The 26,227-nt window shown below is 33.1% G+C and overlaps 1 protein-coding gene across 2 annotated transcripts in view; it reads right to left on the minus strand.

Annotated features, from left to right (window-relative positions):
* Positions 1-13,159: 13,159 nt before the first annotated feature.
* The window catches only part of LOC100807792 (mitochondrial inner membrane protease subunit 1), a 44,581-nt gene continuing 31,513 nt past the window's right edge, over positions 13,160-26,227 (minus strand). Inside the window, exons 4-8 of one of the 2 annotated variants that reach the window (XR_003264763.2) lie at positions 14,802-15,085; positions 14,405-14,683; positions 14,124-14,294; positions 13,976-14,035; positions 13,160-13,852 (exon numbers count right to left, since the gene is read on the minus strand). The gene's annotated coding sequence lies outside the window, so the exon portion shown is untranslated. Of the gene's footprint in view, positions 13,853-13,975; positions 14,036-14,123; positions 14,684-14,801; positions 15,086-26,227 lie in introns of both variants that reach the window. The other variant, XR_003264762.2, reaches the window with a different exon arrangement.

The following is a 26,227-nucleotide window of genomic DNA, read 5'->3' on the forward strand; positions in this document are numbered from 1 at the left end:
TACAGACACATACAAAGACGGTTCCCCATAAGTCGCCGTAGTAGTTGAAATATTCTAAGACGGTTATACAATAACCGTCGTAGAAAGTAGTGTCACAATATAAACATATTAAAACAGTTAAGCCAACAACTGTTTTAGATTGGTCTAATATATTGCGACGGTTTTGTATCAACCGTCGTAGAAAGTAACCTATATAACGACAGTTTTGTAATCTGTCTTTGTAACTTTTTTACTTTTTACGACGCCTTATTTTACGACGGTTCAAAACCGTTGTAAAATGTGTAATTTAACCGCCTTAAAAAGTAGTTTTTCCAGTAGTGCAAAAACATTAGAATTGTTTTGTTAGACTCCTTTATAACAGCATAGCTGTTATATCATTTATCAACGCTATTATTTGACACTAAGGACTAAAACAAAAACAAAATATAACCACCAAAAACAATTTTCTTTAAAAGACAAGCATAAAATAGGATGTTTTATAGGAACAAATTATTATTTAAGCCTAGTAAAATTATCTCTTGTTACATGGTTTGTATTATATTCTTCTTTTTCAAATCTCTATTATTAGTTTATTGTCTAAAATAATAACGTGACAAAATTTAATTATTTCTTTTAGGCATGCAAGTTTATCTATATATGCCTATCCATGATCTATTTAAATTATATAAAAGTTATAGTGTAAATTGTGGAGTTGTAATGTCATCATATACTTTGTTATTCTTATCTTATTTTTTAAGCCTTATAAACTAAATTTAAAGATTTTTAATTTCTTTCTCTTCTTTCAAAACTTCCTTGAGGTTCACTTCATGACATGTGAATGCTTTAGTGATTTATGGTGGTAATCACCCTTAACGTTTTTTTTACCTTGGCGTTTAGATTATTACAAATTTTACTAAAATTGATCAAATAATTTTCTTATAAAAATTAAATATCATTAGAGTTTATGAATACTTCGTACTAATAATATGGTTATAAAAAGAATCAATTTCTTTTATCTTATTTCTATATTAGATTTTTTTAATTGTTTATCTCTTTTGATTTATCATTTTTTATATATACTAGTCTGCAACCCGTGCACATGCACTGGTTGTTTGTTAAGTGACTTTGCAAGCTTTTTCTAACTGCAATATAGAGTTAAAATTAAATTCATAAGTGAATTATGAACATAGTTAATATTTATAATTAACTAATTGTTGAAACTACATCTTTCATAAAACATTTCTCAAAAATTGTAAACTGCAAAAGGAACTTTAATCAGTACCACTATCATCCCAATCCTTTTGTCTTCTAATCACAATTTCCCAGATTTTGTCACCGTGTCTATAATAAAAGGAGACTTCATCTCCATGATCAAAGTCTCTTTCTGCAAGGAAGTCATACCATGGTTGAGCAATGGCTTTAGGAGCAATGCCAGGGTTGAGAGTTTTAACAGGCCATTGCAATGGAGGGCCAAATCGTCTTAATACTGTCATTTGATGGCCCTAAGCATTAAGAGGTATTTCAGTAGATGGCCGAAGTTTCTGCAGATAAAAGAAAAGTTAAATTAATATTAAAATTGGATTTCCATCATTTGATGAAAAGTTGATAAATTTGATTGAGGGTGTTAATGTAAGTAATGTTAACTTACCAGGGGTTAAGGAGCAGTGAGCATGGCCTGAGTAATTTTAATAGTCCAGATATGCTTTATGGACAGATGTCTTGGTCTGCCACATGTTTATCGGTGTAGTGGAGGCGTGAAGTGTATGTTAAACTCGTACAGATGATTGCATGCAAAGAACTTGATGATGGTCGACTCGTAGATTTCTAATTCTCTTCTGAAGTTTTCGAGTCCATCTGCCAAATAGCATCTTGTTTTGTGTCGCCTGACTCGTATTTCATAGTTGCCTCCATCATATTTTAGGTCAACATACTGGGGATAGTCTGGTGCCCATTCTTTATGGTAGAATGATGGAATTCGTATGATAGTCTGGGAAAAAAACCGAAAAAGATTAGTGCATGTATATTGAACGATTATAATAAAAAAAATATAGCAGATAAAAGGATAGTAAAATATGACTCTATCATTGTGAAAAGTAGTAGTAAATTGCATGATCAATGTTGGTCATATGATTGGATTATTCACTTGCAGTTAGACAGCCATTGTAATTTTAGTAGTTGAAGTGTTGAGGTTGAAGAAAAGGAGGAAATCAAGTTTTGCTTATAGGAGAAGATTAGGAATGACTTACTTCAGTTGATTCTCTTGAAGATGTGGGGTTCATGTTGGTCATGGCGTGAACTTGAAATTTAATCTTAAAAAAGGGAAATAGAATTTGTAGGAGAAGGCACATTATAGCGTGTTACAGGGTGTTTTTGTAGTAGGTGTAGTATTTAATTGATGGATGTTCCCGGTGCTCTAAGTGACGGTAGATTTAATCATTGCTTCTGACGTTGGAAGTTTAGTGGGTATGCTAATAGTTGTGAAGTGAAAAAGGTGAGAAAAACTGAAGATTTTTTTATAGACCCATAAGCTCAAGACTGTTTGTAAGGTATATTGGTGTAGTTTTTCCAAATTAATGGATATGACTATTGCTGCAGACATGTAATCAAAGCATAGAAAATTGGAATTGAATTGGAGTGGTAATTTTCTGAATAGGATGTTATATGAGGATTGTTTTTTTAAAATTGCAGATTAAATTTAATAATAGATATTTGGTAAATATTTGTAGAATTTGTAGGATTGGTTTATTTGTAATCAAAGCATATTTTGGTATATTTGTAGGATGGGCATAACTTTAATCCTAAATTTGATCAATTTTGCACGAAAAGAACGATCATATGATGCACAGTGCATGATGTTGCCAGGATTTTTTTCGCCAGAGGAATGCTAAATATATAGTTATTTTAGGATTGACCTGTTGTTTTTGGATGAAATAGGTTAATGGTATGATTTTGCTACAAAAGAATGCAATTGAATATCTGTAGCATTGTGTTATTAAATCAAGATACAAATGCGATAAAGTGCGAAATAGTAACAGGTTATGGATATTTTTGCAAAGTTGTTAATAACATGACATTATTAAAAGTAAGTTAAACAAATGGAATTTAACAGCACTTGAGAAATATTCGCAAGAAATGATAAAATTTCTATTTGTGCAAAATAAAAATTTAACTTATAAGTTTTTGAAGGCCTCTTTAAAAACTACATTTGTAGTTGAAGTCATACTTTTCTGGTCTTTATCATGAATAAGAATTTTTAATCCTTTCCTTGAGTTGACCCTTGATAATGCAACATATAATTGTCCATGACTAAATATAGGTTTTGACAAATAAAGTCCAACCATAGAAAGTGATTGCCCCTGAGACTTGTTGATTGTCATTGCATAAGATAGCATGATTAGGAATTGTCTTCTTAAAAGCTTAAAAAGCCATGGTGATTGTGAAGGGGACATTGACATTCTTGGAATATAAACATTATGTTCAGGATTTTTGCCAGAAATAATTTCAGCTGCAATAACATGTTTGGCTAGCCTTGTAACTATTAATTTGGTACCATTACACAGTCCCTGTGTTTGGTCTAAGTTTCTTAACAACATTATAGGACAACCAATTTTTAGCTTGATAGAATGACTTGACAAACTAGATGTGGTGAGCGAATTAAGAAATTCAGTGGTAATTGAATGGAAATGGAAACTACCAATGCTTTCTGATTTGTCTATAGCATCAGAACTCAGGTATTCCATGTGTTGACCTATCATATTTATTTGAGTTAGCATGCAAAGAGCACGAATATTAAATACATTGTAGTTTTGTAAGTTTGTTAATTGAGCAATCATAGCTTTAAAGAAGTAGTGTTGATTGGATAAGATATTCATGAATACCTGGAATCAAACATAGTATATAATCATTGACTTCTTCCATTATTTCGTTGGTTGAAGCTAACATTGCCCTACATTTGAAGAATTCAGGATTATTGTGGTGCAGACATAAATCGGGGAATGTTGATTTGACCATAGCATCAATTGGATTATCATATTGAGTTATTAATAGGTCATCGGGAATTTCAATTGTAGCATATCCATTATTTTGATGCCCAATAATTCCATCTCCAATGTCTAGAATACACTTTGGAAATGTAGCAGTTTCTTGGTCATCAATTGATTGCAAATTGGCTTGTAAACGTATGTTTTTTGTCAGCCTTAATACTGGACAGCAAGGCCATAGATATGATGAATTAATTGTTGCATTTATAATGTTTGAACGACTCTCTCTTGGAATGACTGACAGTATTTGTCGAAAATCTCCACCAAACATGATGACTTTACCTTCAAAGATTAGATTGAAATTGTTTTTTTGTTGAACAATATCTGTTAAACTTTGATCAAGTGCTTCAAAACAAAATTTGTAAGCCATAGGTGCTTCATCCCAAATAATCAGACTTGTTTAGTTTAGCAAGTCTGCTAATTGACTTCCTTGATGTATGTTGCACGTTGAGTCTTCAAAGATTGGTACAGGTATCTTAAATTTAGAATGGGCAGTCCTGCCTCTTGGCAGCAAGAGAGAAGCTATGCTGCTAGAGGCAACCATAATGACAATTTGATTGTTTGTTCTTAATGAAGTTGCTAATGTTCTCCATATGTATGTTTTTCCTGTACCTCCATATCCATATAGGAAAAACATGTCACTTTCATTGTTGTTGACAACTTCCATAATTCTATTATAAATTCCTTTTTGTTCATCTAGGATCAACAATAATTTAATGTTAGATGTAAATGAAGAATAATTAAATTATAAATTAAAAGATATAGGTGGAAGTTATATTTTCTATATGAATGCTTTTAGAAATACAATTTATAATATATGAATAGGTAGATAACCTGTCATGGATGAAAAAAGATGTTCGAATTCTGATCTAGTCTCATCATTGTTGTAATTGAGCTTTGATAATATCAAGCTATTGTCTAGAGACGGTGTAGAATTTGCATCATCAGGATATAGCATTGGAGGATAGTCTTTAAGTGATTTTTGATTTGCATGCAGTAGTTTTTCAATTTCCAGCAATGTCAAATTTTTAAGATGTTCATCATTAATGTGTAATTCTAGCAAATAAGAAGTTAAATGGTTAAACAATGTTTATGTCTGATTGTATTCAAGATACAAATGGATCAAAACTAACCTGTGTTTGCTGTTGATTTTCTATAATGATATGCAATGTCGTCAGCTAACCAATGCCAAGTTTGGTTCCAAAGTTCTTCAGGTTTGGTAATGGTACCTGTTAATAGCATTAACACAAATAGTTTCCTCAAATAGTTAGTTGTTCCCCATTCTTTAGCTTCTTTGATTGCTTCCACAAATTTTCTGTCATCTTGCAGAAAACCCATTGCAAAACATGCTTCTCTATATGTAGGATATAGAACATTTGCAACTGTTCTAATATCCTCAAATGAAGTAGGTCCTTTGGATGTAGTGAGCATCTTTCTTAAATAAAATAATTCTCCTGTGGTTGGTGGTACCCACATTAGCCTTCCAATGGTATGTCCTTTTTTTTCTAAGGTGCCATGATATGGTCTTTTGATTGAACACGAACTTTGAAATAAATTATGAATAAGTCAGATTTCAGCCTTCTGGAAAACATGTATTGTTATTCATCTAAGCTAAGAATTTTGAATCTAAAATGCTTGGCTTTGATAGGATATCATCTATATCATCATCATCTTCATAAAAAACAATGTGTTGGCCTGGAAGATGGAAATGTAATCTCTCGATAGCAGGTTTTCTAGCATGTATTGGAAAATCAAAGATTCTCCAAGCAGCTTCACAGGGAGAAATGTATATGCAATAAAGATTGGTTGATAAAAGAAATAGTCAACATATGAATTATGTATGTTAAATCAATTTTACCTGCAATCTAGATATTCTTTAATCTCGTCATTTTGAGTGGTAGGATTTTGAACTTCATCATTAGCATCATAAACCATAGCAGTAGTAATTTTGTCATAACCTTTGTTTATGTATTTGAATAAATATTTGATGGAAGTACTTTCATTACATCATTCAATATTTATATGTGCTTGGTATTTTCTGAGTAATTTTGCATTGTAAGGTACTAAGTATCTGTTATCAACGATAACACTATTCTTTAAAATTGTTCGACCATCATTTCTTCTACGATAGACCAAATAGCCATTTAAATCTAAAAGAGTATTGGGCAGAAATATTTTAGGATAAAAACGACTGCACTTGCCTTCTTTCATACATGGAGAATGAGATTGTAGAATTCCACATGGGCCATGTACCATATGATTTTGCACCAATGTATAGAGTTCTGGGTCATCTTCATGTGAAGGTATCTCTGCTGATATTATATGGTCAATTTCATCTGAAGATGGGTATTGATTATCTGGGTGTAAAAATAGCAATAGCTGGATGTGAGGAAGTCCTCGCTTTTGAAATTCAATTGTATGCATAACTGCAATTGTTAGATTATAGTATTAATCGTGTAACAGTCACATAAAAATATTAAACTTTGATATTATATGAAAAGCAAAAATGGGAAAAAATAAACAAATATCTAAGTTTAAGAAGCAAAATAATAGCAAACTTACACGCAACTACTTTCCCAAGCAGGTGATTTTTTGTTAGGTCAAAAAGCATATGTTCATACTTCAATCTGAAAACACGTGAGATAATATCTGGTCTATCTGTTGCTTTCAGATTCAAAGGTGCAAGTACTCTACGAATTTTAGTCCAATTTGGATTACATGTTAAAGTGATAAAAAGATTTGGGAAACCAACATGGTTGCATATTGCCATACCATCAAAATAAAGTTGATCCATGTAGCATGGACTACCAACAAATGTTGAAGTTAAAATTGCTCTTTTTCCTTTAGATAAGCCTTTGCTGGTCCCAACATGCAATGATCCTTGTAAGCTGGAATATTTGTCAACTCTAAGTTTCTTTTGGTTGTGTCTGATGAAGCTAAGTCTTTCAGACTCAACCATGGTATATGCTTCAACAATGAATTGTTGAAATACTTTTCTAGAATGCAACAAAGTTTTTGCTTCGTTTGACCTGGACTGAAGTCTATAAGCAAATTACTCTCTCATTGTTAGACGATTTCTCTTCCTTTTTTTGGTGGCAGATGTAGAACGGTGAAGTATGTCAGGCCTATATCCATCTTCACCATAAGGGAAGAGTAGAGGGTACTATAGTGCAATTCATCTATTCTCTGTAATTTTCCATTTTGAGTTTCAACAATAATATCTATTTTTGAGTTTCCATCAAAATCACCGACAATAAGAGCAACAATTTCAACAACATTTGGCAGATTGTATACACGACCATCTGTTTCACGAGCTGCTATCAATTTTAATCTGACATTATCTACTTGACTATCTACCAATCTATCCTTGGCCATCCTAAAACTTTTTGCATGGGCATTGTGTTGGTCCAGCATTTGACTTAAAGTTGAAACAATGTGCCTTTGAATTCCATTATGTTGGCTGGAAAAATGAATATTAAAATAGATCTATCTATCTAACAGAACATGCTTTCTGAAGGAGTATTTTTTTATAATAAAAGAGACAAAAGAACTACTACCTCATGGTATTAATTCTATTTTGAATTTCATTTTCTGTATCAAAGATATATAATTGTGAAAATTTTGGTTCTTTTCCGGGCATTGGTAATAGACTGCCTATCCGATGGCATGGTTGACCCTGAATTCTAATTGTGGGAGTTCCTCTCGACTGATTAATTGATTTGTCTAGCTTAATACCAGCAGAAGTAAAGGCAAACATCATATTATATGTTTGTATATTATGCTGATAATTTTTACTATCGACTGTATTATCATCAAAGACAAGTCGTTGGAGATGTCTTGGTGGATTTTGTAACAATGGAAGTTCAATTTTGCCATCTCCACAACATAAGCTGAACCTTGGGCTTGTACAATTTTTATGTTTTGAAATTCTTTCATTATACCACATTTTTGCATTACAATGTCTACATTGCATGAGTTGGTCAGCAAGTTTAGAATAGCCTAAAATTATTTAATAAGATAGTCCCACAAGATGGTAGCAATTGTGAAAATTAATTTAAGAGGATATGAATTGGTATCGTTAACCTTAACTCAGGACTATAATTATTACCTTCAGCATTGATTGAAGGTCCATTAGCTTTGGATTGACAATTTTCATTCTCAGAAAAAAAATTAGAATCAGACCCTGTAAAATTTTTAGTAAGATATGCTTCCCATATTTAAAGTTCGAATAAAGGATGGACTAAGGGTTTTTTTTTCACGATACCTTGTGTGGATTCAGAATTTAGATCTTCTAATGAGTCAGTTGTCAACACTTAAAAATAAAGACAAATCAAAGTTAAATTGAATGAGGTAATATAATTTTTTTAACATGTTATCTATAATTTCTTACCATCATATTTTGTATACTACAAAGTAGTGTCAATAGTTGCCTACAGAGGTGGCTGAGGCTGAGCATTTTTTTTCTTCTTGCATGATACGTTTCCTGTTGATCCTAGCTTTTACTGAATTAGATGGGTTTGCATGTTGAAGATTGGTATTGATGAAGCTGATTAGGTTATAAATTAAACTGCATATATTTATTAAATGTTGTAAGAGAATATTGATTAAAATTTGTAGCTGCTAGAACAAATTTGGGAGATGAAAGAAATTATAAAATTGAGAAAAAGCTGAACTTCAATATTAATAATTCGAAAAATGGGCCATATATAAATTCAGCAGCATATATTGAACAAATTTTGAAGATGATAGAAATGGGAAATCAAGGACAAAACTGTAATTCAATTTGAATAGCTTGGAAAATGGGCCATATAAGAATGATGACACTTGAATGCAGAAATATTGGCTTTTAGTGAATTGGATGGGTTTGCATGTCCGTCATTGTGCATATTTAAGATTGATATTGATGAAGCTGATTGGGTTATAAATTAAACTGCATATATTTTTTAAATGTTGTAAGAGAATATTGATTAAAATGTGTAGCAACTGGAACAAATTTGGGAGATGAAAGAAATGGGAAAATTGAGAAAAAGCTGAACTTGAATATTAATAGTTGGGAAAATGGGCCATATATAAATTCAGCAGCATATATTGTTTGAAATGTCGTAAGCGAATATTACTTTAAATCTCTAGCAGATGAAACAAATCTAGAAGATGATACAAATGGGAAATTAAGGACAAAACTGTAGTTCAATTTGAATAGCTTGGAAAATGGGCAATATAAGAATGATGACACTTGAATGCAGAAATATGGCGTCTGGGATTCATCGAAAATCTAAAATTAAATATATTGTATATAGAGGAATAGGTTGTTAATGTAGAGGTAGCCAGTTGATTGATTTGCACGTATAAAGGTGAGCATTTACAATTCAACCTTGAGTAAAAGATGGAACAGACAGCTGAAGGCAAAATTTAATCATCAAATTTTTTATAGCAAGCACTATAGTGGGTTCGGTAAATTAGACTTGTCTATATAATAGATTTAGTAATTTAGTAAAGAAATGTTTATTGACATGAAGTAAGTAATAGATTAAACATTTATAATATATTCAATGTTCAAAGTCAAATAAGTAAATAAAAAAGAGACTATCTAATTGACAAATTGTTGAGAAAAGACAAAAAGATAGAGAAATCAAAGTACATAAACTGAATCTAGTAGTCCCAATTCTTCTTGCGGCGGATGACAATTTCCCATATTTTGTCAATGCTCCTGTAATAGAAGGAAACTTCATCGCCGTGGGAGAAATCATTATCCACAAGGAATTGATACCATGGTCATACAACATATTTGCACTCGATTCCAATGTCAAAGACCACAGCATTCCACTGTAATGGAGGTTCAAATCTTCTAAGAATGGTCATGTCTGATTTAGTAGTTCAGCTAATTGAGTTCCTTGATGGATATTGCAGGTTGAGTCTTCAAAAACTGGAACAGGAATTTTGAATTTTGAATATGCAGTTCTACCTCCAGGCAATAATAGAGAAGCTATGCCACTAGAGGCAATCATAATTACAATTTTATTGTCAACTCTTAGTGAACTTGCGAGTGTTTTCCAAATGTATGTTTTTCCTGTACCTCCATATCCATAGAGGAAAAACATACCACCTTCATCTTTATTAACAACTTCAATAATCTGGTTATAAATTGATGCTTGTTGGTCTGGAATCATCGATATGTGGTGTTAGATGCAAAGAAGAATGAATCCAGTTGAAACACTTAATTGTAGAGGAAAATAGCTAACAGAAAAATGGACATAACAATTTTTAGAGGTCTAAATTGCTCTGTAGTTAATATACCTGTCATATGAGAAAATAGATGTTCAAACTCTTATATGAGTTCTTAATTGTTGTAATTGAGTTCAGTTAATATAAGGCTATTGTCTAGATAGGTAGGGCAATTCGCATCTTTTGGATATGACATTGAAGGATAGTCTCTAAGTGATCTTTGATTTGTTTGCAATAGTTGTTCAATTTCAAGCAACACCAAATTTTTAAGACTGTTATCACTAAGCTGTAATGCTAAGATACAAAAGGAAAAAAAAGTCAAATTGTGTGTTGCATCAATATTCGTTTGTGTCACGGAAAATTAGTACTGACATGGACTTGTTGATGATTTTTTATAATTATAGACAATGTCATCAGCCATCCAATGCCAAGTTTGGTCCCAAACTTGTTCATTGTTCCAGTTAAAAGTAACAACACAAATAATTTCCTGATATAATGTACTGAGCCCCAGTGTTTTACTTCTTTGATTGCTTCAATGAATTCTTTATCATCTTGCAAAAAACCCATAGCAAAACATGCTTATCTATATGTAGGATATTGAACATTACCAATTGTTCTTAAGTCCTCAAATGAGGTAGGTCCTTTGCAAATAGTAAGCATCATCCTTAAGTAAAATAATTCGCCTGTAATTGGTGGGACCCATAGTAACCTGCCAATGGTGTAGCCTTTCTTCCTAAGCTGCCAACATCTTTTCTTTTTACTATATACAAACTTAAAAACAAATTCTGCGTAAGTAAGACTTCTTCCTTCAACAGAGTTTTGGTTGGTGTTCATCCATGAAATAAACTTTGAATCAGAGATGCTTGGCTTAGACAACACATCATCAATATCGTCATGGTCTTCATCGACAACACTGTTGGCCTGGAAGATGGAAATGTAATCTTTCAACAGCAGGTTTTCTGTCATGTATTGGAAATCCAAATATTCTCCAAGTAGATTTACAGGGACATATGTATCTGTCATGAAGATGTAGGTGTTAAAACAATATTGGTCAAATAAATTAGAGATTAAATTCTAATAATACCTGCAATCTAGATATTCTTTGATCTCATCATTATGAGTGCTACCATAGTGAATTGGATCATTATCATCATGAATCAAAACAGCAGTTATTCTGTCATATCCTTTGTTGATGTACTTGAATAAATATTTGATAGAAGTGCTTTGGTTACACCATTCAACATTGATATGGGCTTGGTATTTTTTGAGTAATTTTAGGTTGTAGGTACAATATACTTGTTATCAATTATAACACCATTTTTCTCAATTGTGTGACCATTGTTTCTCCTACGATAGTCCAGATAACCATCTGCATCTAAAACCGTATGCGGTTGAAACATTTTAGGATAGAAACGACTGCACTTGCCTTCTTTCATGCATGAAGATTCAGCTCTTGAAATTTCACATGGGCTATGAACCATATGGTTTTTTACTAATGAATGCAGTTTTGGATCATCTTGTTGTGAAGATATCTCTGCTGATATAATTCGATCAATTTCATCTCAAGATGGATATTTGTTATCGGGATGTAAAAAAAGCAACAAATGGACATGAGGCAACCATCATTTTTTAAATTCTATTGTATACATATCTGCAATTCATTAGTAAGACTATTAATAGACATGAATTAAAGTTATTAGATATGATTGTGTGGTCAATATTAACAGTGCAGAATAAGTATCTGGCACATAATATAAATTCACCAAACTTAGAATCAACTTACATGCAATAACTTTCCCTAGCATCTGATTCTTTGTCAGGTCCATCAGCATTTGTTCATACTTTAGTTTGAAGACTCGAGAGATTATGTCTGGTCTATCTGTTGCTTTTAGATTCAAGGGATTCAACAATCTATGGATTTGAAACCAATTTGGATTGCAGGTTAAAGTTATAAACAAATTTGGGAAGCCCACATGGCTGCATATGATCATACCATCAAAATAAAGTTGATCCATATAACGTGGACTGCCAACAAAGGTTGAAGGAAAAATTACTCTTTTACCTTTATTTAGGCCTTTCGTGCATCCATCATCCAATGAGTGTTGTAAGCTGCAAAAATTGTCAACTCAAAGTTTTTTTGGTTGTTTCTGATGTAAGAAAGCCTTTCTGATTCAACCATAGTATACCCCTCAACAACAAATTGTTGGAATAGTCTCCTAGAATACAACAAAGTTTTTGATTCATTTGATCTGCATTGTAACCTGTAAGCAAACCACTTCCTCATTGTAAGACAATTTCTCTTCCTTTTCTTGCTACCTGGTGTACTACTATGGAGGATATCAGGTCTATATCCATCTTCCCCGGAAGGAAACATGAAAGGGTATTGTAGAACTAGATAGCTAGAATGTAATTCATGGATCCTTTGTAATTGTCCATGCTGAGTTTCAACAATAATATCTCCTTTTGAATTTGCATCTAAATCGCCTACAATTAGTGCAACAACTTCTAGAACAATAGGTACATTATATGTACGACCATCATTTTCACGGTTAACAATCAATTTCAACCTGACATTATGCACTTGACCGTCTTTGAATTTATTTCTTGTCATCCTGAAACTTTTTGCATGCACGTTGTATTCATCCAGCATCTCACTAAGTTGTGAAACAATGTGTGCTTGAATTTGATTATGTGGATTACTGACAAAAGTATATATATATATATATATATATATATATATATATATATATATATATATATATATATATATATCTGTTTAAATCTAACATTCTTTATGGATGTTGTGCATTCATAATAATAAGAATGAAAGAGTAACTACCATACTGCATTAATCCTATTCTGCACTTCATTTTCTGTGGGAAAGATATACAATTGTGCAAATTTAGGTTCTTTCCCTGACATTGGTAACATGCTACTTATTTTGTGACATGGTTGACCTTGAATTCTTATTGTAGGAGGTCTTCTTGAATGATTAATTGATTTGTCGAACTTAATACCAACAGAAGTAAAGGAAAACATCATGTTATATGTCCTTATGTTTTGTTGGTAATTTTTACTATCAGATGTATCATGATCATACAAAAGTTAGTGGAGATATTTAGGTGAATTTTGTAACAATGGAAGTTCAACTTTTTCATCTCCACAACATAAGCTGGATCTTTGGTTTGAAGTATTTTTATGTCGAGATTCTTTCATTATACCACACATTTGAATTACAATGGCTACATTGCATGAGTTGGTCACCAAGATCAGAATACCCTAAAATTTTTTAATGACATATGGCAAAATGATGTTGGCTATTGAAAATGTTTTAGAGAAAACATGTAAATTGGAACATGATAAACAAAAGGGGTTTTGCACAGTGCAACCCATCCGAGGGTAAGCATGAAATTAAAATGTCAAAGATAACTTGAAAGCAGGCAAATTCATTTAGTTGGAGAAGGTCTTGCTAATTTGTTAGAGGAAAGTTGCACAGGTGAAATTTCAAAACTTCTTGGTTCATCATCCAATTCATCAGCTGATAGACGCTTTGTGGGTGTTAATGGAACCCTTAGAAGTGGGTCATGATCTGCTATCACAGACACAGATTACTGCATAAAAAATTTACTGATTAATAAGTTGAATGCAAAGTTGGAATGAGCCAAATTTCTACTTTTCGTGAAATGATAGCAAAATACATCACACTAAAAGACACAAGAACAATCTTAGCTTACAGATTCAACTTGTGTAGGAACCCTGGACTCAACGATTAGACTATTGATCTTGGAACATGGCTGCATGATATATAAATTGAGAGTAACCAAACACATGGAGTATATTGCTATTATGACAACAACTAAAACACAGGTGGAAAAACAGTACCTCAGTATCAGGCAACATATCTTGCACAACATTGATCAAATCTAATTCATTTGAATATTTAAGAACAATAACATTGCTGAACTTTGATTGAACCTTGACTTTAAATGCAAGTACACAACCCAGTAGCCTATCAAGTGCTTGAGGAGAAGCGTTTAAATCAACGTCACCACCCTTGCGCAACAAAAAATTCAATGACTTAATATCCACAATGATATTGGATAGCAAATAAACAGAATCTGATTGTAAATTAAGATGTAGCACATCATAATACAATTACATACTGCCATTTTTAGGCTGTTAACTTCATCGGCTGATTGACCAATCAACTCTGCACATTCACGGTCCTAGAGTAAAAATTTTGTATCTTCCTCTTTGTCTTTAACCATCACTTCAACTCGATACCTTAAGACAGGTTGATGATTGTGTTTGCCAAATCCGCATGTGAATGGCACAACGCCAATATCAGTTTTATTGTGGCATTGACTACAAGCTAGGTAACACCATGAATGATTATCCATCACTATCTTTGTAATCATGCTTACAGTAACACAAACAATTTCCTGCATGAATAACAGTGGCATTAAATTTTGTTCAAAGCGATCGTAGAATTGAATAAGTCTAGCCTAGCTGGAGTCTTAATCCGCCCAGGTAAACGGTAAATATAAATAAGAGCATGACCTCCGAAATGGCATTAATCTGGGAAATGCTTTTTGCTTCAGCCTTTGAAAGAAATGCATCCTTTGATGATAACTGAGTGGATCCTGAAAGTTGTGAACTGCTTTGGCCAAGAGGCATCAAAACTGATTTGATCCTTCATCGTTCAGCCCATCCGCAAAGTAGACTTTTTGCCGATGTTGTCTTAGCCTGAACTGGTATGTTGTTCCATTATATCTGAAGTTGACAAACTGAGGGTATTACGGTGCCCATTGTTGGTTGTAAAAAGAGGGCACTTCTTTCATGTCCTACAAAAATTCATAGCAAGAAAAAGAATATGAAACTACATGAAGAATAAAAAGAGTTGGTATATAAGATTGCCCTATCATTGTGGGATGCTGCTGTGAACTGCAGGATTAATGGTTTTGTGTTAATCGGATATTGAATCTGCCGTGAGACAAAATGGAAAAATTAAAACCAAGTATCTTATTGAAAGAGTAAAATTTAAAATATCTGGAGAATGACAACAACACAATAAAATTAATGAATGTATCATCGAATGACTAAAATGAAATACTTCTAAAGTTAACAAATATAAAAGTTGCGCAGTATTCTTACTGTTGTAAATGCGCTTATAATCCTTTGGATCAAATTTTCAGGGTGATACTCATGTCTAACTTAACAGGTTATATAAAGTGTATTTTGAAATTAAACATCGAGATGGACACAGGCTGGTGGCATAAAGTAGCTTTCGATTGGAATGCAGATTAACAATGAGAATAGAAAAGCTATAGCCAAGTTTTTGGGATTGTTTTGGTTTGTCAGAAAGTAACCAATGTTAAAATTACCTGAACTATGTTTGTTTTCTGGTTTGATTACATGTTAGATTTCTCATATGATCATATAGAATAGGACTATGTCTGTTTTTTGGTTTGGTCTAGAATTACAATGTGCAATTATTGTTGAACATGACAAATCAATATAGGTCCAAATTTGGAAGTTAAGCAGCATAATTGGCTAACCAAAAAGAATTGAGGTAAAGAATAAGTCTCTAAAAAGGATTTGTAACATGATAAGCCACTCAAAATCATGAGCGACACGCAAAAAGAAAAAAGACAGAGCAAATAACAATCCTAGTAGGAGAATATTATATTTAATTACTATTTATCAGTGGTATATTGCAAATCAGGACCAATATACAGTACTATATTGCAATTTAATATCAATAAACAAAATAAATAACAAAGAAAATTGGCTATTTGTTGTTTGGCGGTCAAAGGAGAACAAAAGAAAATTTCTAACCGTTGATAATATTAATGAGTCAAAATATATCCGTGCATGCATTGAAAAGATTAACCAAGGAAGAAGCTTTGGTTTGATAGCTAGAACAAAATAGCAGGAGACAAAGAAAACCTAGGTATGCACTAACAAAAGGGTGGAGAGATTTTAAACTGGGATTATAATGTTCGAAGTAATTTGAGAAGGCAAGCGGGTTGTTCCTTTCACATTGACCTTGCTTGTTGCGGATGATGAGTTAAAACTGGTGCTTATGTCCGTTGAGTCAGTCGATAACTCTGAAGCCATGCTGGCAGGTGTTTGAGTGTTTTTTCTCAAAGGAATGAGGAGTGAATATCTATAGAAGAAGTGCTCTCTGGAAAATAAATGTTGGAGTGACGCAGTGGTTGGTGAAAATGTGTAAGTCGCAGAATACGAAGGGAGTAAGATATTGTTTTTGCAATAACACGTCTGGATATCTATGCATGTTTGCTTTTCATTTGTTAGTGTTTGTTGAGATGACCAGGTTTTAATTTTTGCTCACGCATATGCATGTATGGCTCTTACTTTCGTGTTTACTATTATGACTTTTTTGGTTGCTTTTGGGTTTAGAAAGTGTTTGACGGACACTTTTATTGGTTTACCTGTATGTTGAGTTCTTATCTTATCATTTGTTTTTATAACCACTGTTGCTAAGCTTTTTCCATTGACTACATCATAGATTTAGGAGCAAGCAATTTTATGCAGAGTTATGGTACATGCTCCTGATAAGATTAAGTTGATTGATGGATCAAGAGAAACTTTGAAACTTGCTGTAAGGATCACTGATCTTTGGTTCTTTGGGATCCCCAACAAGTCCGAACAGGCTGAAATGGTTATTGTTGATTCTGATGTATGGTTTTATTGGTTCTTTGCATTGCTATATTATTGACCATTCAATCAGCTATTTATATGCTTTGTATATCATAGGGAGATGAAATCCATGTTATTTGTAAACAAGATCAGCTAAAGTCTTGGAAGGCTGATTTAAAAGAAAATTCTACTTATGTCTTGCATAATTTTAAAGTGCTGAATAATGATGGCCAATTTAGAGTCTATGACCATCAATATAAATTAGCTTTTATTGGAGTTATTGTTATTAGGCAATCCAATTTGGATTCCCTTCCTTTTAGGAAATTTAAATTTGATGATTTTTATAATGTCATTGCTGGTGATTTCCAAACAGGCCTGTTGGTTGGTAGGTCCACCTGTAATTTGCGTATTTATTTTGATAGGCAAATGTATGGCTTTAAGAATGACATGTCTTTGCTTTTTGCTTCCTTAAGATATTATTGGTGTCGTTGATGAAGTGGTGTTCCGGCATGTCTCCTCAAAAAATACGAGGGTTGTTTTCAAAATCAAGGACTTGAGGTTATGTTCTACAATTTTTCTTTTTTAAATGTGTGTAATTGTTATTTGTATTTCGTGAACATTATAACCTGGTATACTGATACATTTATTGTTGTTTGTTCCTAATAGTGGTCAAGTGCTATCTTGCACTCTTTGGGAAAATTACTGCTAGCAGTTCTTAGCTTACTTGAATGACTTTGAAGATGGTAGGCCCATTATTATTCTTTTGACACATGCCAGAATCAAAAAAGGGCAGGGTAGGTCTAATGTGGAATTTTTCAATTGTGATGCTCATTAAATGACATCTGCTCTTTTTCTTTGTTACAAATGCAGGATCATATCCACCCTTAGTGAGTAATTCTTTGAAAGCTTCAAAACTAATGATCAACGAACTTGTGTTGGAAATACAAGAGTTCAGTGAAATGTCTTTTGCTATTGCTGTTAATTCTGTATTTACAGATTTTGTTATTTAACTATGTAACTTATTTTTCGCCACGGTTTTCTATTTATTCTATTCCTATAGGCTTTGTGATTCAGGAATTGAGGTCAAATCAGTTTTGACGCCTCTTGGCCAAAGCAGTTCACAGCTTTCAGGATCGACTCAGTTATCATCAATGAATGCATTTCTTTCAAAGGCTGAAGCAAAAAGCATTTCACAGATTAATGCCATTTCGAAGGTCATGCTCTTATTTATATTTACCGTTTACCTGGATGGATTAAGACTCCAGCTAGGCTAGACTTATTCAATTCTACGATCGCTTTGAACAAAATTTAATGCCACTGTTATTCATGCAGGAAATTGTTTGTGTTACTGTAAGCATGATTACAAAGATAGTGATGGATAATCATTCATGGTGTTACCTAGCTTGTAGTCAATGCCACAATAAAACTGATATTGGCGTTGTGCCATTCACATGCGGATTTGGCAAACACAATCATCAACCTGTCTTAAGGTATCGAGTTGAAGTGATGGTTAAAGACAAAGAGGAAGATACAAAATTTTTACTCTAGGACCGTGAATGTGCAGAGTTGATTGGTCAATCAGCCGATGAAGTTAACAGCCTAAAAATGGTAGTATGTAATTTATTATGATATGCTGCATCTTCATTTACAATCAGATTTTGTTTATTTGCTATCCAATTTCATTGTGGATATTCCGTCATTGAATTTTTTGTTGCGCAAGGGTGGTGACGTTGATTTAAACGCTTCTCCTCAGGCACTTGATAGGCTGCTGGGTTGTGTCCTTGCATTTAAAGTCAAGGTTCAGCCAAAGTTCAACAATGTTGTTGTTCTTAAATATTCAAATGAATTAGATTTGATCAATGTTGTGCAAGATATGTTGCCTGATACTGAGGTACTGTTTTGCCACCTGTGTTTTAGTTGTTGTCATAATAGCAATATACTCGATGTGTTTGGTTACTCTCAATTTATATATCATGCAGCCATGTTCCAAGATCGATAGTCCAATCATTGAGTCCAGGGATCCTACACAAGTTGAATCTATAAGCTAAGATTGTTCATGTGTCTTTTGGTGTGATGTATTTTGCTATCATCTCACGAAAAGTAGAAATTTGGCTCATTCCAACTTTGCATTCAGCTTATTAATCAGTAAATTTTTTATGCAGCAATTTGTGTCTGTGATAGCAGATCATGACCCACTTCTAAGGGTTCCATTAACACCCACAAAGCACCTATCAGCTGATGAATTGGATGATGAACCAAGAAGTTCTGAAATTTCACCTGCGCAACTTTCCTCTAACAAATTATCAAGACCTTCTCCAACTAAATGAATTTGCCTGCTTTCAAGTTATCTTTGACATTTTAAATTCATGCTATTGCCAACTTGTGATGTTGGCCAAACATTTTACTATTTTGTTGTTGTCTCTCTATATAACTTTTCATAAACACTGTTTTATGTTATCTGTTTCTAACATGTAATATATGGCTTTATTTTTTATTAGTTCTAAAGTCGATAACAAAATCATGTGCTATATCCTCCTCATCATGACCATGATTGATATTAATTGGCAGAATTGAGTCAAGAGAATGGCTCACTACATCCTTTTCCTAAGTTAGTCATGGAATCTGTGATGCGTTTGTAGCCCGGGGGCAAAAGTTCAATTGTGCAATTGAAATTGTATTGTCAGCCATGTGTAAAATGAAATATGACCAATTATTACCACGCTATTACAGAAATCATATCATCGCAAGAATTGGATTCAATTGTCAGGTGCTTCTAACCTAAATAGTATTGACGCATCATTTCAGCAATAGCTCATGATGCGATAAAACCAGGATTTGTCTAATCTTTTATTTTAGATCCTTTGAAGACAAAAAATGAGATCCATCAAGTTGAATAATATATGTTATAGATGTGATTAAAAAACAATTCACAGACTAGATTAACAAGCTGCTGCTGCACAGACAACATCTTTCATATTAATTACCCTTTCAATCAGTCTCAGGCACCGATGGCTCTACATGCAAGTGTCATCAATCCTGTATGTGTGGCCCATTTTCCCAGCTGTTAATCTTGAATTATAGTCTTAGGCCTTCAATTTATACCATCTTCTCACTAATTTATAAATCTGTCAAGTCAACAATTGCCATTCACACCATGCAAAGCACCAACTCACCGGAAGCCTAATTCAGCAAATGCCATAATAAAGAGCAAATGTATCATAGATAAGAAACAACAGCCTCGGGCTCAGCCCCCTCGACAAACAACTATGCACTCTACTTCACAATGTAGGAATTATCATAGTAAAAAACTATACAAACCATTTTCCATGTAAAATAATTTTTTTTCAGATTAATTGATTCTATTTTACTTTTATTTGTCTCTATCTACAAGTAATTGCATCTGATACACTAGAGGATCTAAGTTCTGAATCAACACAAACAACCAATCAGAGAAAATTTGCAATCGAAAAATTTCTCATGCTGCCCATGACCATGCAATAAAGCGTGGAAGTCGGAATTATAATTCTAAGTCATTGACGACGATATCCATTGACATATTTTTTATCTATGTTTTCAATTGTTAATATAACACGCAAACCCAAAAGCAACCAAAAAACTCATGAACTTTGTTTATTTTAACCAACGCTAATTAGTTTAGCATTTTTACACTAACATGCAATTTCAATTACTGCCTTTAATCAAAAGAAAAGTTAGAATCAACTGCAGGTCACAGTTATTTTTTCAAGATTGATATGTATATATGTATAGTTAAAGAATCATCTAATTTGGTTAAAAAATTTTGGCTCATACAAAAAAATTTGCCTTCTGAAATTATATATTTATGATATATATAATTGCTTTGTTAACACGGCTAATATTAAATACATGTTGATTTTTTTTCCTGATACATTCGTTTCCCTGCATTTTTATAAATATCAATATTGGTTGTGACATTCAGTAAGAAAAAAAACACTTCAGCTGTCTACACCACCAGTCCACCACAGATACATTCACAATGATTCAAATGACTCTCCATGTCCAATCTTCCGATGTCGCATTCAATGCTCGAGAATTCTCAAACCCCTTCGAATTCCATGACTTACAGATTTTCACCAACCACTGTGTCACTCAACATTTATTTTCCAGAGAGCACTTCTTCTGTAGATATTCACTCCTCATTCCTTTGAGAAAAAACACTCAAACGCCTGCCAGCATGGCTTCAGAGTTATCGACTAACTCAACGGGCACAAGCACCAGTTCTAACTCATCATCCGCTACAAGCAAGGTCAGTGTGAAAGGAATAACCCGCTTACCTTCTCAAATTACTTCGAACATTATAATCCCAGTTTAAAATCTCTCCACCGCTTTTGTTAGTGCATACCTAGGTTTTTTTTGTCTCCTGCTATTCTGTTCTAGCTATCAAACCAAAGCTTCTTCATTGGTTAATCTTTTCAATGCATGTACGAATATATTTTGACTCATTAATATTATCAACTGTTAGAAATTTTGTTTTGTTCTCCTTTGACCGCCAGACAACAAATAGCCAATTTTCTTTGTTATTTATTCTGTTTATTGATATTAAATTGCAATATAGTACTATATATTGGTCCTGATTTAAAATATACCACTGATAGATAGTAATTAAATATAATATTCTCCTACTAGGATTGTTATTTGCTCTGTTTTTTTTTTCTTTTTGTGTGTCGCTCATGATTTTGAGTGGCTTATCATGTTACAAATCCTTTTTAGAAACTTATTCTTTACCTCAATTCTTTTTGGTTAGCCAATTATGCTGCTTAACTTCCAAATTTGGACCTATATTGATTTGTCATGTTCAACAATAGTTGCACATTGTAATTCTAGACCAAACCAAAAAACAGACATAGTCCTATTCTATTTGATCATATGGGAAATCTAACATGTAATCAAACCAGAAAACATACATAGTCCAGGAAATTTTAACATTGGTTACTTTCTGACAAACCAAAACAATCCCAAAAACTTGGCTATAGCTTTTCTATTCTCATTGTTAATCAGCATTCCAATCGAAAGCTACTTTATGCCACCAGCCTGTGTCCATCTCGATGTTTAATTTCAAAATACACTTTATATAACCTATCAAGTTAGGCATGAGTATCACGCTGAAAAATTGATCCAAAAGATTATAAGCGCATTTACAGCAGTAAGAATACTGCGCAACTTTTATATTTGTTAACTTTACAAGTATTTCATTTTAGTCATTCGATGATATATTCATTAATTTTATTGTGTTGTTGTCATTCTCCAGATATTTTAAATTTTCCTCTTTCAATAAGATACTTGGTTTTAATTTTTCCATTTTGTCTCACGGCAGATTCAATATCCGATTAACACAAAACCATCAATCCTGCAGTTCACAGCAATATTCCACAATGATAGGGTAATCTTATATACTAACTCTTTTTATTCTTCATGTAGTTTCATATTCTTTTTCTTGCTATGAATTTTTGCAGGACATGATAGAAGTGCCCTCTTTTTAGCACCAACAATGGGCACCACAATACCCTCAGTTTCTCAACTTCAGATATAATGGAACAACATACCAGTTAGGCTAAGACAGCATCGGCAAAAAGTCTACTTTGCGGAAGGGCTGAACGATGAAGGATCAAATTAGTTTTGATGCCTCTTGGCCAAAGCAGTTCACAACTTTCAGGATTCACCCAGTTATCACCAAATGATGCATTTCTTTTAAAGGCTGAAGCAAAAAGCATTTCCCATATTAATGCCATTTTGGAGGTCATGCTCTTATTTATATTTACCGTTTACTTGGGCGGATTAAGACTCCAGCTAGGCTAAACTTATTCAATTCTACAATCGCTTTGAACAAAAATTAATTCCATTGTTATTCATGTAGGAAATTGTTTGTGTTACTGTGGGCACGATTACAAAGATAATGATGGATAATCATTCATGGTGTTACCTAGCTTGTAGTCGATGCCACAAAAAAACTGACATAGGTGTTGTGCCATTCACATGTGGATTTGGGAAACACAATGATCAACCTGTCTTAAGGTATCAAGTTGAAGTGATGGTTAAAGACAAAGACGAAGATACAAAATTTTTACTCTGGGACCGTGAATGTGTAGAGTTGATTGGTCAATCAACCAATGAAGTTAACAGCCCAAAAATGGCAGTATGTAATTGTATTATGATGTGTTGCATCTTAATTTACAATCAGATTTTGTTTATTTGCTATCCAATTTCATTGTGGATATTAAGTCATTGAATTTTTTGTTGCGCAAGGGTGGTGACGTTGATTTAAACGCTTCTCCTCAGGCACTTGATAGGCTACTGGGTTGTGTTCTTGCATTTAAAGTCAAGGTTCAGCCAAAGTTCAGCAATGTTGTTCTTAAATATTCAAATGAATTAGATTTGATCAATAGTGTGTTGGATATGCTGCCAGATACTGAGGTACTGTTTTGCCACCTGTGTCTTAGTTGTTGTCATAATAGCAATATACTCGATGTGTTTGGTTACTCTCAATTTATATATCATGCAGTCATGTTCCAAGATCGATAGTCCAATCGTTGAGTCCAGGGATCCTACACAAGTTGAATCTGTAAGCTAAGATTGTTCTTGTGTCTTTTAGTGTGATGTATTTTGCTATCATCTCATGAAAAGTAAAAATTTGGCTCATTCCAACTTTGCATTCAACTTATTAATCAGTAAATTTTTTATGCAGTAATTTGTGTCTGTGACAGCAGATCATGACCCACTTCTAAGGGTTCCATTAACACCCACAAAGCGTCTATCAGCTGATGAATTGGATGATGAACCAAGAAGTTCTGAAATTTCACCTGTGCAACTTTCCTCTAACAAATTAACAAGACCTTCTAACTGAATGAATTTGCCTGCTTTCAAGTTATCTTTGACATTTTAAATTCATGCTTACCCTCGGATGGGTTGCACTGTGCAAAACCCCTTTTGTTTATCATGTTCCAATTTACATGTTTTGTCTAAAACATTTTCAATAGCCAACATCATTTTGCCATATGTCATTAAACAATTTCAGGGCATTCTGATCTTGGTGACCAACTCATGCAATGTAGCCACTGTAATTCAAATGTGTGGTATAATAAAAGAATCTCAACATAAAAATACTTGAAACCCAAGATCCAGCTTATGTTGTGGAGATGGAAAAGTTGAACTTTCATTGTTACAAAATCCACCTAAATATCTCCACTAACTTTTGTATGATCATGATACATCTGATAGTAAAAATTACCAACAAAACATAAGGACATATAACATGATGTTCTCCTTTACTTCTGTTGGTATTAAGTTCGACAAATCAATTAATCATTCAAGAAGACCTCCTACAATAAGAATTCAAGGTCAACCATGTCACAGAATAAGTAGCATGTTACCAATGCTTGGGAAAGAACCTAAATTTGCACAATTGTATATCTTTGACACAGAAAATGAAGTGTAGAATAGGATTAATGCAGTAAGGTAGTTACTCTTTCATTCTTATTATTATGAATGCATAACATCCATAAAGAATGTTAGATTTAAACAGATTCCAATTTTTTATTCTGCATTGCTAATCTTGCAATCATATATATATTTGACTACTTTTGTGAGTAATCCACATAATCAAATTCAAGCACACATTGTTTCACAACTTAGTGAGATGCTGGATGAATACAACGTGCATGCAAAAAGTTTCAAGATGACAAGAAATAGATTGAAAGATGGTCAAATGCATAATGAGATGTTGAAATTGATTGTTAACCATGAAAAGGATGGTCATACATATAATGTACCAACTGTTCAAGAAGTTGTTGCACTAATTGTAAGCGATTTGGATGCAAATTCAAAAAGAGATATTATTGTTGAAACTCAACAAGGACAATTACAAAGGATCCATGAATTACATTCTAGCTATCTAGTTCTGCAATACCCTTTCATGTTTCCTTCCGGGGAAGATGGATATAGACCTGATATCCTCCATAGTAGTTCACCAGGTAGCAAGAAAAGGAAGAGAAACCGTCTTACAAGGAGGGAGTGGTTTGCTTACAAGCTACAATGCAAATCAAATGAATCAAAAACTTTGTTGTATTCTAGGAGACTATTCCAACAATTTGTTGTTGAGGGGTATACTATGGTTGAATCAGAAAGACTTTCTTACATCAGAAACAACCAAAAAAACTTCGAGTTGACAAGTTTTGCAGCTTACAACACTCATTGGATGATGGAAGCACGAAAGGCCTAAATAAAGGTAAAAGAGTAATTTTGCCTTCAACCTTTGTTGACAGTTCACGTTATATGGATCAACTTTATTTTGATTGTATGACCGTATGCAGCCATGTGGTCTTCCCAAATTTGTTTATTACTTTAACCTACAATCCAAATTGGGCTGAAATCCATAGATTGTTGAATCTTTTGAATCTAAAAGCAACAGATAGACCAAACATAATCTCCCAAGTCTTCAAACTAAAGTATGAACAAATGCTGATGGACCTGACAAAGAATCAGATGCTAGGGAAAGTTATTGCATGTAAGTTGATTCTAAGTTTGGTGAATTTATATTATGTGCCAGATACTTATTTTGCATTGTTAATATTGACCACACAATCATATCTAATAACATTAATTCATATCTGTTAATAGTCTTACTAATGAATTGCAGATATGTATACAATAGAATTTAAAAAATGATGGTTGTTTCATGTCCATTTGTTGCTTTTTTTACATCCTGATAACAAATATCCATCTTCGGATGAAATTGATCGAATTATATCAGCAGAGATACCTTCACAGCAAGATGATCCAGAACTGCATTCATTAGTAAAATACCATATGGTTCATGGCCCATGTGGAATTTCAAGAGCTGAATCTCCATGCATGAAAGAAGACAAGTGCAGTCGTTTCTATCCTAAAATGTTTCAACCATATACGGTTTTAGATGCAGATGGTTATCCTGACTATCGTAGGAGAAACAATGGTCACACAATTGAGAAAAATGGTGTTATAATTGATAACAGGTATATTGTACCTTACAATCCAAAATTGCTCAAAAAATACCAAGCCCATATCGATGTTGAATGGTATAACCAAAACACTTCTATCAAATATTTATTCAAGTACATCAACAAAGGATATGACAGAATAACTGTTGTTTTGATTCATGATGATAATGATCCAATTCGTTATGGTAGCACTCATAATGATGAGATCAAAGAATATCTAGATTGCAGGTATTATTAGAATTTAATCTCTAATTTATCTAACCATTATTGTTTTAACACCTACATCTTCATGACAGATACATATGTCCCTGT

The sequence above is a fragment of the Glycine max genome, chromosome 15, assembly GCF_000004515.6.
Source record: "Glycine max cultivar Williams 82 chromosome 15, Glycine_max_v4.0, whole genome shotgun sequence".
In the NCBI taxonomy this organism is placed as follows: domain Eukaryota; kingdom Viridiplantae; phylum Streptophyta; class Magnoliopsida; order Fabales; family Fabaceae; genus Glycine; species Glycine max.